Source organism: Molossus molossus, unplaced genomic scaffold (assembly GCF_014108415.1).
Source record: "Molossus molossus isolate mMolMol1 unplaced genomic scaffold, mMolMol1.p scaffold_m16_p_13, whole genome shotgun sequence".
Taxonomy (NCBI): domain Eukaryota; kingdom Metazoa; phylum Chordata; class Mammalia; order Chiroptera; family Molossidae; genus Molossus; species Molossus molossus.
The window spans coordinates 19,544,060-19,558,808 of NW_023425348.1; positions in this window are offsets into that span (position 1 = coordinate 19,544,060).

A 14,749-nucleotide genomic window follows, 5' to 3' on the forward strand; every position below is an offset into this window, starting at 1 on the left:
TCCGGATCGCAGGCCGACGCTCTAACCGCTGAGCCAAACTGGCCAGGGCGTCATCTTTCTTTTTAATCCTTACCTGAGGATACGTTTTGTTTTGTTTGTTTGTTTTTTAGAGAGAGAGAGAAAGTGAGAGGGAGAGAGACACAGAAACATTGAGGAGAGAGAAACATCAATTGGCTGCCTCCTGCATGCCCCCTCTTGGAGATTGAGCCCGCAACCCAGGCATATTCTCTGACCAGGAATTGAACTGGTGACTTCTTCGTTTATGGGTCAACACTCAACACTGAGCTACACCGGCTAAGCTGAGGATATGTTTTTATTGATTTTCTTTTTAGAGAGAGGAAGGGAGAGAGACAGAGGAAAAAAAACATTGTGAGAGAGAAACACCAGTCGGTTGCCTCCCATATGCACCTGGACCATGGATCGAACCCTCAACCTAGGTATGTGCCCTGATTGGGAATCAAACACAGGACAATTCTCCAACCAAGCAAACTACCAGGCCAGAGCCAGTCAGCTTTCCTATTTCTCATTCTTAAAATGATTGTACAACACAATATCTTCAAATATTTGGGGAGGGGGAGCTACTAATGTAAAAAACAGACCCAAAGAGAAATTTTGAAGAAATAGAGACAATTCTGGGAGCAAAATAAACTAAAAATATATTTAACATTTCCCCAAAATAAAACCTATCTTACGTCCAAAAATACTAACAAATGTAAAAATAAAGAAATAAAATAAAAAGATACTCAGAGAAAAAGAAAGAGCTCTTAGAAATTAAAAATATACCTGAAATAAGAAACTCAATTGGTCAGCAGGAAAATAAAGTTGATGAAAATAGTAAAGGATGTATTAGAAACACAGAGATTCAATCCAGAGGACCAACAGATATATAGTCCTTAAAGAGAAATATGAAAATGGAAGAATTATAAGAGAAATAACATAAGGAAAGCAAAAGCTGAGCAGGAGTTGAGCCCCACGGGGAAGCAGCACTCCCCAGCCACCAGCAGTGGGACCTGGGGCTCCACAGAGGCCTGTGCGGTCAAGCAGCTCACAACAGTAGTGGGAAGCCAAAGCCCCAGAGGGACTGGTGTGATACAGCTGCCTGCCCATGGGACTTGCAGGGTGCGGGGGCACCAGAGAGGCCTGTGCAACCCAGCTGAGCACAACAAGATAGGCATACAGGAGGTGAAAATGGAGGCAGAGTGAATGGAAGCTACACAGACAATCCCAGGAACAAGCAGGAATTACAACTATAATAAAGACAAATCCTTGGGAAAAAAAGCAACAGTAAAGCAGAAAAACAGGACCATATAACCAGAGACACTAGTAGCATATGTGGAGGCACGAGAGGGTGGCGGGCTGGGAGCCCACCAACAGCAGCAATCTTAGCTGTGAGCAGCAGCCTTGGGGAATAAAGACCAAGCCTGCTCTACAGCACAGAGAGCCTGGACAGAGCGCTAAAATAGCCACAGCCATTCACCTGGGGGCTGTGGCCAGGGAGGGCAGACTGGGCTGGAACTCTGTGGGGACACCCAGGACTTGGAGGGCACTCAGAGTTTTTGCTGAGTTGCGGCCACAAAGGATGGTGGCTAGTGTGCTCCTTCCCAGAGCTGTGGGGAAAAGCAGCAGCCCCCTGTATTGGGGATTCAGCTTTCCCAGGTGAGGCAAAAAAAATAAAAATTGAGGCTCATTAACCAGCATCTATCCCTCCCTCTGGAAATCCTCTTATGCAGAACACCAGGGTTACAGTCGAAGACACTGAGTAACTGAGACTACTAGCAAACAAGAAAAAGCTAGGGGATAACTGAACCTTCCCTGAACTTCCAAATCTACCCAGGAAAGTAAGACTTGACAGCGGTGTTTAATGTGGGGCCACCCCGGCTCATCCAAACCCAGTGGAGGGAGCCACAAACAGCAGAACACCAATATCCACAGGAAAAATTTGGCAGGCCTTAAAACACATTGAGATAGCCAAAATGCTGAAACAAGGAAATAAATCCCAAATGAAAAAACAAGAGAACTCTATTACAGATGAGATAAATGAAATGCAGTTAAGCAAATTATAAGAGGTAGAGTTGAGAGCCATGATCCTGAGGAAGCTCAACAGCATGAGTAAGGACATCAGCACCATGTGTAAAGATAAAGAAACACTGAAAACCAACCAACTAGAAATGAAGAATGACAGAAGAAATTAAGAACACATTGGAAGGACTAATCAGCAGAGAAGAGAAAACTGAGGACCAAATCAGTAAATTAGAAGACAGGACAGAAAAAAAATCAGCCAATCAGAAAACCAAAAGAAAAAAAAAATTAAAAAACAGGAAGAAAGCTTAAGAGAACTGTAGGACAACTGGAAACATAATAACATTCGCATCATAGGAATCCCCAAAGAATAAGAAAATGAGCAAGAGTTAGAGAATATATTTGAAGAAAGTGACAGAAAACTTTCCTAACTTGGTGAAGGAAGAAAGCATTCAAGTTGAAGAAGCACAGAGAGCCCTAAGTAGGAAGAACACAAAAAGCCCCACATCAAGACACATAGTAATTAAAATGCCAAATATTAACAACTAAGAGAGAATCCTAAGGCAGCAAGAGATAAACAACAGGTTACATACAAAGAAAATCCCATTAAGCTCTCAGCTGACTTCTCAACAGAAACACTACAGGCCACAAGGGAGTGGCATGAAGTAATCAAGGTCATAAGAAACAAGGAACTGAATCGAAGACTACTCTATCCAGCAGGCTTTCATTCAAAATAGAAGGTCAAAAAAGAGCTTCCCAGACCAAAAAAAAAAAGGCTAAGGGAATATATTAACACCAAACCAGCACTGTAAGATATGCTGAAAGGACTGCGATAATTAGTAGAAGAAATAGGAAGAAAAACAGAACCACACTAAACAAAAATGGCAATAAATAAATACATATCATCTTCACATTAAATGTGAATGGTTTGAATGCTCCAATAAAAATACACAGGGTAGCTGACTGGATAAAAAAAAAGCATGACTCACATATATGTTATTTATGAGAGACCCACCTCACAACAAAAGACTCACATAGGTTGAAAGTGAAGGAATGGAAAAAAAATCTATCAAGCAAATGAAAAGCAAAAGAAAAAAAAAGCATATCTGATGAAGTACATTTCAAAATGAAGACCATAACTAGAGACAAAGAAGGCCACAACGTAACACTGAAAGGATCTATCCAACAGGAAGATATAACCTTGGTAAACATATATGCACCCAATATGGGACCACGAACATATATTAAAAGTCTTTTGGAGGACTTCAAAGGAGAAATTGACAGCAGTACAATCATAGCAGGGGACTTCAACACCCCGCTGACATCACTGTATAGATCCTCTAGACAAAAAATTAACAAGGAAACACAGACTCTAAACAAAGCACTAGATCAAATGGATTTAATAGATATCTACAGAGAATTACTCCCCAGAACTGCAGAATTCACATTCTTCTCAAGTGCACCTGGGACATTGTCAAAGACAGACCACATGTTAGGACACAAACTAAGTCTCTATGAGTTCAAGAACACTGAAATTATATCAAGCATCTTTTCATATCAAAATGGCACAAAACCAGAAATCAATTGCACCAAGAACATGCAAAGACATTTAAAAACATGGAGGGTAAACAGCATGTTATTGAACAATGAATGGGTTACCATGGAGATCAAGGAAAAAATTTAAAAATTTCTGGAAACCAGTGAAAATGAACACACAAAAACACAAAATCTATGGGATGCAGTGAAAGCAGTTCTGAGAGGGAAGTACATAACACTACAGGTCTACCTCAAGAAGCAAGAAAAGTTTCCAAAAGACTATCTAACCTCACACCTTAAAGAACTAGAAAGCAAACAAAAAGAAAACCCCAGAGCGAGTAGAAGGAAGGAAATAGTAAAGATCAGAGCAGAAATAAATGACACAGAGATCAAAAAATAATTCAAAGGATCAATGAAACAAAGAGCAAGCACATGCCTTGTTCATGAATTGGAAGAATTAACATCATTAAAATGTTCATACTGCCCAAAGCAATTTATAAATTCAATGCAATCCCCATCAAAATACCAACAACATACTTCACAGAACTAAAACAAATAATTCAAAAGTTCATATGAAACCAAAAAAAAAAACTTCGAATAGTCACAGCAATCTTGAAAAAGAAGAACAAAGTTGGAGGGATCACATTACCAGATTTCAGGTTATACTACAAAGCCACTATAATCAAAACAGCATGGTACAGGCACAAGAACAGGCAGATAGATCAATGGAACAAAATAGAGAGCCTAGAAATGGACTCAAGACAATATGCTCAATTAATATTTGACAATGTTGGCAAGAGCATACAGTGGAGTAAAGACAGCCTCTTTAGAGAGAACCCAAATACACAAAATCAGAAATGAAAGAGGAGAGGTAACAACTGACACCACAGAAATACAAAAGATCGTTAACAACTCCTATGAACAATTATATGGCAACAAATTCGACAATCTAAGCGAAATGTACTAATTTCTAGAAACACATAGTCTCCCAAAACTGGATAAGGAAGAGATAGAAAACTTGAACAGACCAATAACAACAGAAGAAATTGAAGATGTAATCAAGACTCTCCCAGCAAACAAAAGCCCAGGCCTGGATGGCTTCACGGGGGAGTTTTACCAAACTTTCAAAGAAGAACTAATACCCATTCTCCTCAAACTATTTCAAAAAATTCAAGAAGAAGGAAGACTTCCAAACTCGTTTTATGAAGCCAGCATAATTCTACTTCCAAAACCAGAAAAAGACACAACAAAGAAAGAAAACTACAGGCCAATATCCCTAATGAACATAGACGCCAAAATCCTGAACAAAATACTAGCTAATCGGATCCAGCAATACACCAAAAAAAATTATCCACCATGACCAAGTGGGATTCATCCCAGGGATGCAAGGCTGGTACAATATTCGCAAATCCATAAATGTGATACACTACATAAATAAAATGAAGATTAAAAACCACATGATAATATCAATAGATGCTGAAAAAGCCTTCGACAAAATCCAGCATCCATTTCTCATAAAAACACTCAGCAGTGTGGGAATAGAGGGATCACATCTAGACATAATAAAGGCCACATATGAAAGACCTACAGCCAACATCATACTCAATGGGCAAAAACTAAAAGCATTTCCCTTAAGAATAGGAAAAAGTCAAGGATGCCCACTTTTGCCACTCCTATTTAACATAGTACTGGAAGTCTTAGCCACAGCAATCAGACAGGAAGATAAAATGAAAGGGATCCAAATTGGAAAGGAGGAAGTGAAATTGTCATTATTTGCAGATGACATGATACTGTACATAGAAAACACCAAAGACTCCATCAAAAGTTTACTAGACTTAATAAATCAATTTGGCAAAGTAGCAGGATTCAAAATTAACGTCAAGAAATTGATGCCATTCTTATACACCAATGATGAAGGCACAGAAAGAGAAACTAAGAAAACAATCCCATTTACCATTGCGGCAAAAAAATTAAGATACCTAGGAATAAACTTAACCAAAGAAATAAAGGACCTATTCGCAGAAAATTACAGGTCATTGAAAAAAGAAATAGAGGAAGATATAAAAAAGTGGAAGCACATACCCTGTTCATGGATTGGAAGAATTAACATCATTAAAATGTCCATATTACCCAAAGCAATATATAGATTCAGCGCAATCCCCATCAAAATACCAACGGCATACTTCACAGAATTAGAACAATTATTTCAAAAGTTCATATGGAACCAAAAAAGGCCTCGAATAGCCACAGGAATCTTGAAAAGGAAGAACAAAGTTGGAGGGATCACAATACCAGATTTCAGGTTATACTACAAAGCCACTATAATCAAAACAGCCTGGTACTGGCACAAGAACAGGTATATAGACCAGTGGAACAGAACAGAGAACCCAGAAATGGACCCAAGGCAATATGCTCAATTAATATTTGACAAAGGTGGCAAAAGCATACAGTGGAGTAAGGACAGCCTCTTTAATAAATGGTGCTGGGAAAATTGGACAGCTACTGGCAGAAAAATGAAACTAGACCATCAACTTACACCATACACAAGAATAAACTCAAAATGGATAAAAGACTTAAATGTGACTCATGAATCCATAAAAATCCTAGAAGAAAATGTAGCCAACACAATTTTGCACATCGTACCAGCAGAATATTCACTGATACATCACCTACGGCAACAGAAGCAAAGGGGAAAATGAACACATGGGACTACATCACACTCAAAAGCTTCTGCACAGCAAAAGACACAATTATCAAAATGAAAAGGCAACCCACTGTATGGGAGAGCATAATTGCCAATGATATATCAGATAAGGGGTTAATTTTCAATATATAAAGAGTTCTCATACATCTCAACAAAAGAAAGACAAAGAAATAGAGAAAAGAACCTAATTAAAAAATGGGCAGAGGAACTAAATAGATACCTCTCCAAACAGGACATACAAATGGCCAAGAGACATATGGAGAAATACTCAACATTACTATTCATCAGAGAGATGCAAATTAAAACAATGAGGTGCCCTGGCCTGTTTGGTTCAGCGGTTAGAGCGTCGGCCTGCGGTCCTGAGAGACCCGGGTTCGGTTCCCTCTAGGGGCACATACCTCGGTTGCAGTTTGTCCCCAGCCCTGGTCGGTCGTGCGGGTGGCAGCCACTCAATGTGTTCCTTTCACATTGATGTTTCTCTCTCTCTCTCTGTTCCCTCTCTCTCTCTCCCACTCTACCTGAACAAAAAATGGAAAAATGTCCTCGGGTGAGGATAAAAAAATAAATAAATAAATAAATAAATAAAATAAAAATAAAACAACAATGAGGTATCACCTCACACCTGTCAGAATGAACGCCATCAAAAAATCATCAAACAAAAAGTGTTCACGAGGATGTGGACAAAAGGGGACTTTAGTACACTACTGGTGGGAATGTAGACTGGGGAAACAATAAGGTGTTACCTCAAAAAATTAAAAACGGAACTGCCATTTGACCCAGTGATCCCATTTCTAGAAATATACCCTAAGAAGGTATTTCCTAGGAAGTCTGAAACACAAATAAGAAAGAATGTATCCCCATGTTCGTAGCAGCACTATTTACAATAGCTAAGATCTGGAAACAGCCCAAATGTCCATTAGTGGACGAATGGATAAAAAATCAGTGGTACATATACACAATGGAGTACTATGCAACAGTAAGAAAGAAAGATCTCTTATCCTTTGAGACGAGATGCAGGGACCTGGAAAGTATTATCCTAAGTGAAACAAGCCAAACAGAGAAAGACAAGTATTATATGATCTCACTTATTTGTGGAATATAATGAACATAAGAGTCTGAGGAATGGTGTAGTCCCAGCGACATGAAAGTGTGGTACAGACTGACAATCCCCAGAAGAGGGGGTGTTGGGAGAGAGATAAACCACAGTGGCTTCACCAGTCTGCATTTCCACCAGGAGAGTACTGGAGTCCCCATTCTCCACATTCTCGCCAACACTTGTTTGATGATTTGTTGATGACGGCCATTCTGACAGGTGTGAGGTGATACCTCATCGTTGTTTTAATTTGCATCTCTCTGATGATTAGTGATGTTGAGTCCATTCTGGGTTCTATGTTCCCTTCCACTGGTCTATTTGTCTGTTCTTGTGACAGTACCAGGCTATTTTGATTACAGTGGCTTTGTAATATAACCTAAAATCTGGTAATGTGATCCCTCCAACTTTGTTCTTCTTTTTCAAGATTGCTGTGGCTATTCGAGGTATTTTTTGGTTCCATATGAACTTTTAAAGTATTTGTTCTAGTTTTGTGAAGCATTTCTTCATATGTCTCTTAGCCATTTGTATGTCCTGTTTAGAGAGGTGTCTATTTTGTTTCTCTGCCCATTTTTTAATTGGGTTCTTTGTCTTCCTTTAGTTGAGTTGTATGAGCATTCTCTATATATTGGAAATTAACCCCTTATCTGATATATCATTGGCAATTATGCTCTCCCATGCAGTGGGTAGCCTTTCCATTTTGATGACTGTATCTTTTGTTGTGCAGAAGCTTTTGAGTGTGATGTAGTCCCATGTGTTCATTTTCCCCTTTGTTTCTGTTGCCTTAGGTGATGTATCAGTGAAAATTCTGCTCCGTATGATGTCCGAAATTTTGTTGCCTACATTTTCTTCTAGGATTTTTATGGATTCATGAGTCACATTTAAGTCTTTTATCCATTTTGAGTTTATTCTCGTGTATGGTGTAAGTCGATGATCTAGCTTTATTTTTTTGCATGTAGCTGTCCAATTTTCCCAACACCATTTATTAAAGAGGCTGTCTTTACTCCGCTGTATGCTCTTGCCAACATTGTCAAATATTAATTGAGCATAATATCTTGGGTCCATTTCTGGGTTCTATGTTCTCTTCCACTGGTCTATTTGTCTGTTCTTGTGACAGTACCAGCCTATTTTGATTACAGTGGCTTTGTAGTATAATCTGAAATCTGGTAATGTGATCCCTTCAACTTTGTTCTTCTTTTTCAAGATTGCTGTGACTATTCGAGGTCTTTTTTGGTTCCATATGAACTTTTAAAGTATTTGTTCTAGTTCTGTGAAGTATGTCATTGGTATTTTGATGGGGATTGCATTGAATCTATAGATTGCTTTGGGTAGTGTGAACATTTTAATGATGTTGATTCTTCCGATCCATGAACAAGACATGTGCTTCTACATTTTTATATCTTCCTCTATTTTTTTTCAATGACCTGTAGTTGTCTGTGAATAGGTCCTTTATTTCTTTGGTTAAGTTTATTCCTAGGTATCTTAATTTTTTTGCTGCGATGGTAAATGGGATTGTTTTTCTAGTTTCTCTTTCTGTGAGTTCATCATTGATGTATAAGAATGCCATCGATTTCTTGACGCTAATTTTGAATCCTGCTACTTTGCCAAATTCATTTTTTAAGTCTAGTAGATTTTTGATGGAGTCTTTGGGGTTATCTATGTATAGTATCATGTCATCTGCAAATAATGACAGTTTCACTTCCTTCTTTCCCATTTGGATCCCTTTTATTTTTTCCTCCGGTCTGATTGCTGTGGCTAAGACTACCAGTACTATGTTAAATAAGAGTGGTGAAAGTGGGCATCTTGCCTTGTTCCTGTTCTTAAGGGAAATGCTTTTAATTTTTGCCCATTGAGTATCATGTTGGTTGTAGGTCTTTCATATATGGCTTTTATTATGTCGAGATATGATCCCTCTATTCCCAGATTTCTGAGTGTTTTTATCAGAAATGAGTACTGGATTTTGTCGAATGCCTTTTCAGCATCTATTGATATGATTATATAATTTTTATCTTTCATTTTGTTTATGTGGTGTATCACATTTATTGATTTGTGAATGTTGTACCAGCCTTGCATCCTTGGGATGAATCCTACATGGTCATGGTGAATAATTTTTTTGATGTATTGCTGGATCCGATTTGTTAGTATTTTGTTTAGGATTTTGGCGTCTATGTTCATCAGGGATATTGGCCTGTAGTTTTCTTTCTTTGTTGTGTCTTTTTCTGGTTTTGGAAGTAGAATTATGCTGGCTTCATAAAACGAGTTTGGAAGTCTTCCTTCTTGAATTTTTTGAAATAGTTTGAGGAGAATGGGTATTAGTTCTTCTTTGAATGTTCGGTAAAATTCCCCCGTGAAGCCATCCAGGCCTGGCTTTTGTTTGCTGGGAGAGTCTTGATTACATCTTCAATTTTTTTTTGTTATTATTTGTTCAAATTTTCTACCTCTTTTCGGTTCAGTTTTGGGAGACTATGCGTTTCTAGAAATTGGTCTATTTTGCTTAGATTGTCGAATTTGTTGCTGTATAATTGTTCATAATATTTCTTAACAATCCATTGTATTTTTGTGGTGTCAGTTATCATTTCTTCTCTTTCATTTCTGATTTTATGATTTGGGTTCTCTCTTTTTGTTTCTTGGTGAGTCTCGCTAAGGGTCCATAAATCTTGTTTGTCTTTTCAAAGAACCAGCTCTTTGTTTCATTGATCCTTTGAATTGTTTTTTTGGTCTCTATGTCATTTATTTCTGCTCTGATCTTTACTATTTCCTTCCTTCTACTTGCTCTGGGGTTTTCTTTTTGTTTGCTTTCTAGTTTTTTAAGTTGAGAGGTTAGACATTCTGTTAGGAATTTTTCTTGCTTCTTGAGGTAGGCCTGTAGTGCTATAAACTTTCCTCTCAGAACTCTTTTTGCTGCATCCCATAGATTTTGTGTTGTTGTGTGTTCATTTTCACTGGTTTCCAGGAAGTTTTTAATTTCTTCCTTGATCTCCATGGTAACCCATTCATTGTTAAATAACATGCTATTTACCCTCCATGTTTTCAAATGTCTTTGCATGTTCTTGGTGCAGTTGATTTCTAGTTTCATACCATTGTGATATGAAAAGATGCTTGATATGATTTTAATCTTCTTGAACTTGTAGAGACTTAGTTTGTGTCCTAACATGTGGTCTGTCTTTGACAATGTCCCATGTGCACTTGAGAAGAATGTGAATTCTATAGTTTTGGGGTGTAATTCTCTGTAGATATCTATTAAATCCATTTGATCTAGTGCTTCATTTAGAGTCTGTATTTCCTTGTTAATTTTTTGTCTAGAAGATCTATCTAGTGATGTCAGCGGGGTGTTGAAGTCCCCTGCTATGATTGTATTGCTGTCAATTTCTCCTTTGAAGTCCTCCAAAAGATTTTTAATATATGTTCACCCTCCCATATTGGGTGCATATATGTTTCCCGAGGTTATATCTTCTTGTTGGATAGATCTTTCCTTTTTTTTTTTTATCCTTACCCGAGGACATTTTCCCATTTTTTTGTTCAGGTAGTGTGGGAGGGAGAGAGAGGAACAGAGAGAGAGAGAGAGAAACATCGACGCGAGAGGAACACATCAAGTGGCTGCCACCCGCACGACCGACCAGGGCTGGGGACAAACTGCAACTGAGTACGCGCCCTTAGCGGAACCGAACCTGGGTCTCTCAGGACCGCAGGTCGACGCTCTAACCGCTGAGCCAAACCGGCCAGGGCGGATAGATCCTTTCAATATTATGTCATGGCCTTCTTTGTCTCTAGTTATGGTCTTCATTTTGAAATCTACTTCATCAGATATGAGTATTGCTACCCCAGCTTTTTTTTGCTTTCCATTTGCTTGAAAGATTTATTTCCATCCCTTCACTTTCAACCTATATGAGTCTTTTGTTGTGAGGTGGGTCTCTTATAAAGAACATATATGTGAGTCATGCTTTCTTTTAAAGTCAGCTACCCTGTGTATTTTTATTGGAGCATTCAAACCATTCACATTTCAGGTGATAATTGATATGTACTTATTTATCGCCATTTTTTTTTTAGTGTGGTTTTATTTATGTTCCTATTTCTTCTACTAATTACAGCAGTCCTTTAAGCATGTCTTGCAGTGCTGGTTTGGTGTTAATATATTCCCTTAGCCTTTTTTTTTTTTTTGTCTGGAAAGCTCTTTATTTGACCTTCTATTTTGAATAGCCTTGCTGGATAGAGTAGTCTTGGATTAGAATCTCGTTTTTGTCTTTAATTTTTGGCGTTTTAATTATTATGTATCTTGGTGTGCGCCTATTTGGGTTCTTCTTACTTAGGGCTCTCTGTGCTTCTTGAACTTGAATGCCTTCTTCCTTCACCAAGTTATGAAAGTTTTCTGTCATTATTTCTTCAAATATATTCTCTAACTCTTGCCCATTTTCTTCCTCTTCGGGGACTCCTATGATGCAAATGTTATTACCTTTCTAGTTTTCCCACAATTCTCTTAAGCTGTCTTCCTTTTTTTAAATCATTTTTTCCTTTTGGTTTTCTGATTGGTTGATTTTTTTACCCTGTCTCTAATTCACTGATTCGGTCCTCAGCTTTCTTGACTCTGCTGTTTAGTCCTTCCAATGTATTCTTTATTTCTGATATGTTGTTCTTCATTTCTTCTTGGTGGTTCTTAATTTCCAACTGGTTGATTTTCAACATTTCTACGTCTTTACTTATGGTGCTCATATCCTTACACATGCTGTTTAGCTTCCTCAAAATCATGGCTCTGAATTCTAGTTCTGTTAACTTGCTTAACTGCTCCACATTTCGGTAGAGGTCTCTTGTTCTTTCCTTTGGCTTTTGTTTCTGTGTTTCACCGTTTTGGCTATCACAGTGGGCTTTGGAGCCTGCCAGATTTTCCCTGTGGATGTTGGTGGTCTGCTCTTTGTGGCTCCCTCTACTGGGTTTGGATGAGCCTGGGTGGCCCCATGTTAAATACCACTGTCAAGTCTTACTTTCCTGGGTAGATTTGCAAGCCCAGGAAAGGTTCAGTTATCCCCTAACCTTTTCCTGGTGGCTAGTAGCTTCAGTTACTCAGTGCCTTGGAATGTAGTCCTGCTGTTCTGCCTTAGAAGATTTCCAGATGGTGGGATAGATGCTGGTTGTTAATGAGCCTCAATTTTTATTTCTTTGCTTCACCTGGGAAAGGCTAAATATCCGAGGGGTGGGGGCTGCTGAATTTCCCCACAGCTCTGGGAAGGAGCACACTGGCCACAGTCCTTTGTGGCTACAAATCAGCTAAAACTCTGAGTGCCCTCCAAATCCCGGGTGCCCCAACAGAGTTCCAGCCCAGTCTGTCCTCCCTTCCCAGTAGCCCCCAGGTGAGTGGTTGTGGCTATTATAGTGCTCTGTCCTGGCTTTCTGCACTGTGGAGCAGGCTTGTTCTTTATTCCCCAAGTGCACTGCTCACAGGTAAGACTGCTGCTGTCAGTGGGCTCCCAGCCCGCCATCATCTCATGCCTTCGCAGATCCTACCAGTGTCCCTGGTTATATGGTCCTGTCCTGCAGCTCTTCTATTGCTTTTTTTCCCCAAGGATTTGTCTTTATTTTAGTTGTAATTCCCATTTGGTCCTGGGAGATCATCTGCGTGGCTTTTATATACTCCGCCTTTTTTTTTATATATATCCTCTAAGCCTATCTTGTGTGCAGCTGGGTCCCACAGGCCTTTCTGGTGTCCCTGCACCCTGTAGGTCTCACGGGTAACTGGATCGCACAGTCTCTCTGGGGACCTGGCTCTATGCCTATGTTATGTGCTTCTGGGTCGCACAGACCTCTCTGGTGCTTCAGCAACCCAAAGGCCCCATGAGTAACTAGATTGTGCAGTCCCTGCTGGGTGGCACAGGCCTCTGTGGTGCTTCAGCACCGTGCAGGTCCTGCGGGCAACTGGATGGCACAGTACCTGCTGGGTTGCACAGGCCTCTCAGGCGACCAACACCTTGGGAGCTCCGCTACTGTGCACCAATCTGTGTTGACAGGGTGTCCACTGGTCTGATGGTTCAGGTGCACTGTTGAACTCAGGTTGCTGGGCCCCAGCCGCTCCCACTGCCTCCTCCCAGAGAAGACCCGGGATCTTCCAAAATGGTGAGACCTCCCCATGGCGCAGAGAAAAGAGCCCTGAAGAGCCACTTACCCAGGTTGCTCCCTTCCATAGCTCCCTTCAGCCAGTTGCTCCCTTCCACAGCATAGGAACCTTCTGCTCTGTGTCTCTGCACTGCTCTGGTTTGGTCGTCCACTCACACTCTCTCACACACTCGCTCACTCTCTCACACACTCACCCTCCCTCTGGTCCTGCCTGCTGCCATCTTTTTCCTATTAATTAATTAATAAATTAATTAATTTTTATTACAGATGTTTCTCCTTTTTCCCCCCACTGATACCCCCTCGCACCCCAGTGAAGCCACTGGTGAAGAGGGGGTGTTGGGAGAGAGATAAACCACAGAACCTATATGCATGCATGCATAAACAATGGACATGGACAACAAAGCTGGGGACAGGGTGGGGAGGGAGGGTGAGGGGGGAATCAGTGGGTGAAAAAGGGGAAACATCTGTAACAAAAATAAATTAATTAATTAAAAAAGAAAGAAAGAAAGAAATAGCAAAAGAAATAACATAGAAAAGTTCCCTCAAATTGAAATTTTCATAATGAAAGGGCTCACTTAGTTCCCAGCAATGCTAATACAAAAAGACCCACATTAGGACACATCATTATGAAGTTTCAGAATATCTAGGTAAAAAGAAAATTTCTAAAATTTTTCAAAGAAAAATAAGAAGGATCAGACTTCTCAACAACAACAGTGGATTCTAGGAAACAATGCAACAGTAAATTCAAAGTTCTAAGGGAAATTTATTTCAGCCTACAATTCTATATCCAGACACACTCTCAATCAGATGGGAGCATGTAATAATAAAATCATAAACACTCATTTTCCTTATACCCTTTCTTAGACCCTCCATCCCATCATGGTTATCAACACATGTATTTGCTCCATTCAGGCCAGATTTCCTACAGCTCATTTTCACTGCGGTACTTGCTTCCCTTGGCCTCCCTCCACTCATATGCCTTTTCCCTTCCTCTGTGCAGTCAGAATCCTACCCATTCTTCAAGGCCCTGTGCTAACCCAGCAGCTTAATCACTCTAGGTCACACACATCAGCACTGATCTGTTTACCTTTTGACTTCTCAGGTCTCTAGAATCTCTACTGTGCCTATACCACTTGCCTGCATTTTGTCTGAAATCACCACCAAAATTGGAATAGTATCATTCACACTGGCAATGTACAGTGAATGGCAAATAGTAGGTGCTCTATAAACATTTGATGTTTACCCTAGTTTATTAGAGTAATCCAATTCCTAACTCAACTGTCTTTTTATGATACCAT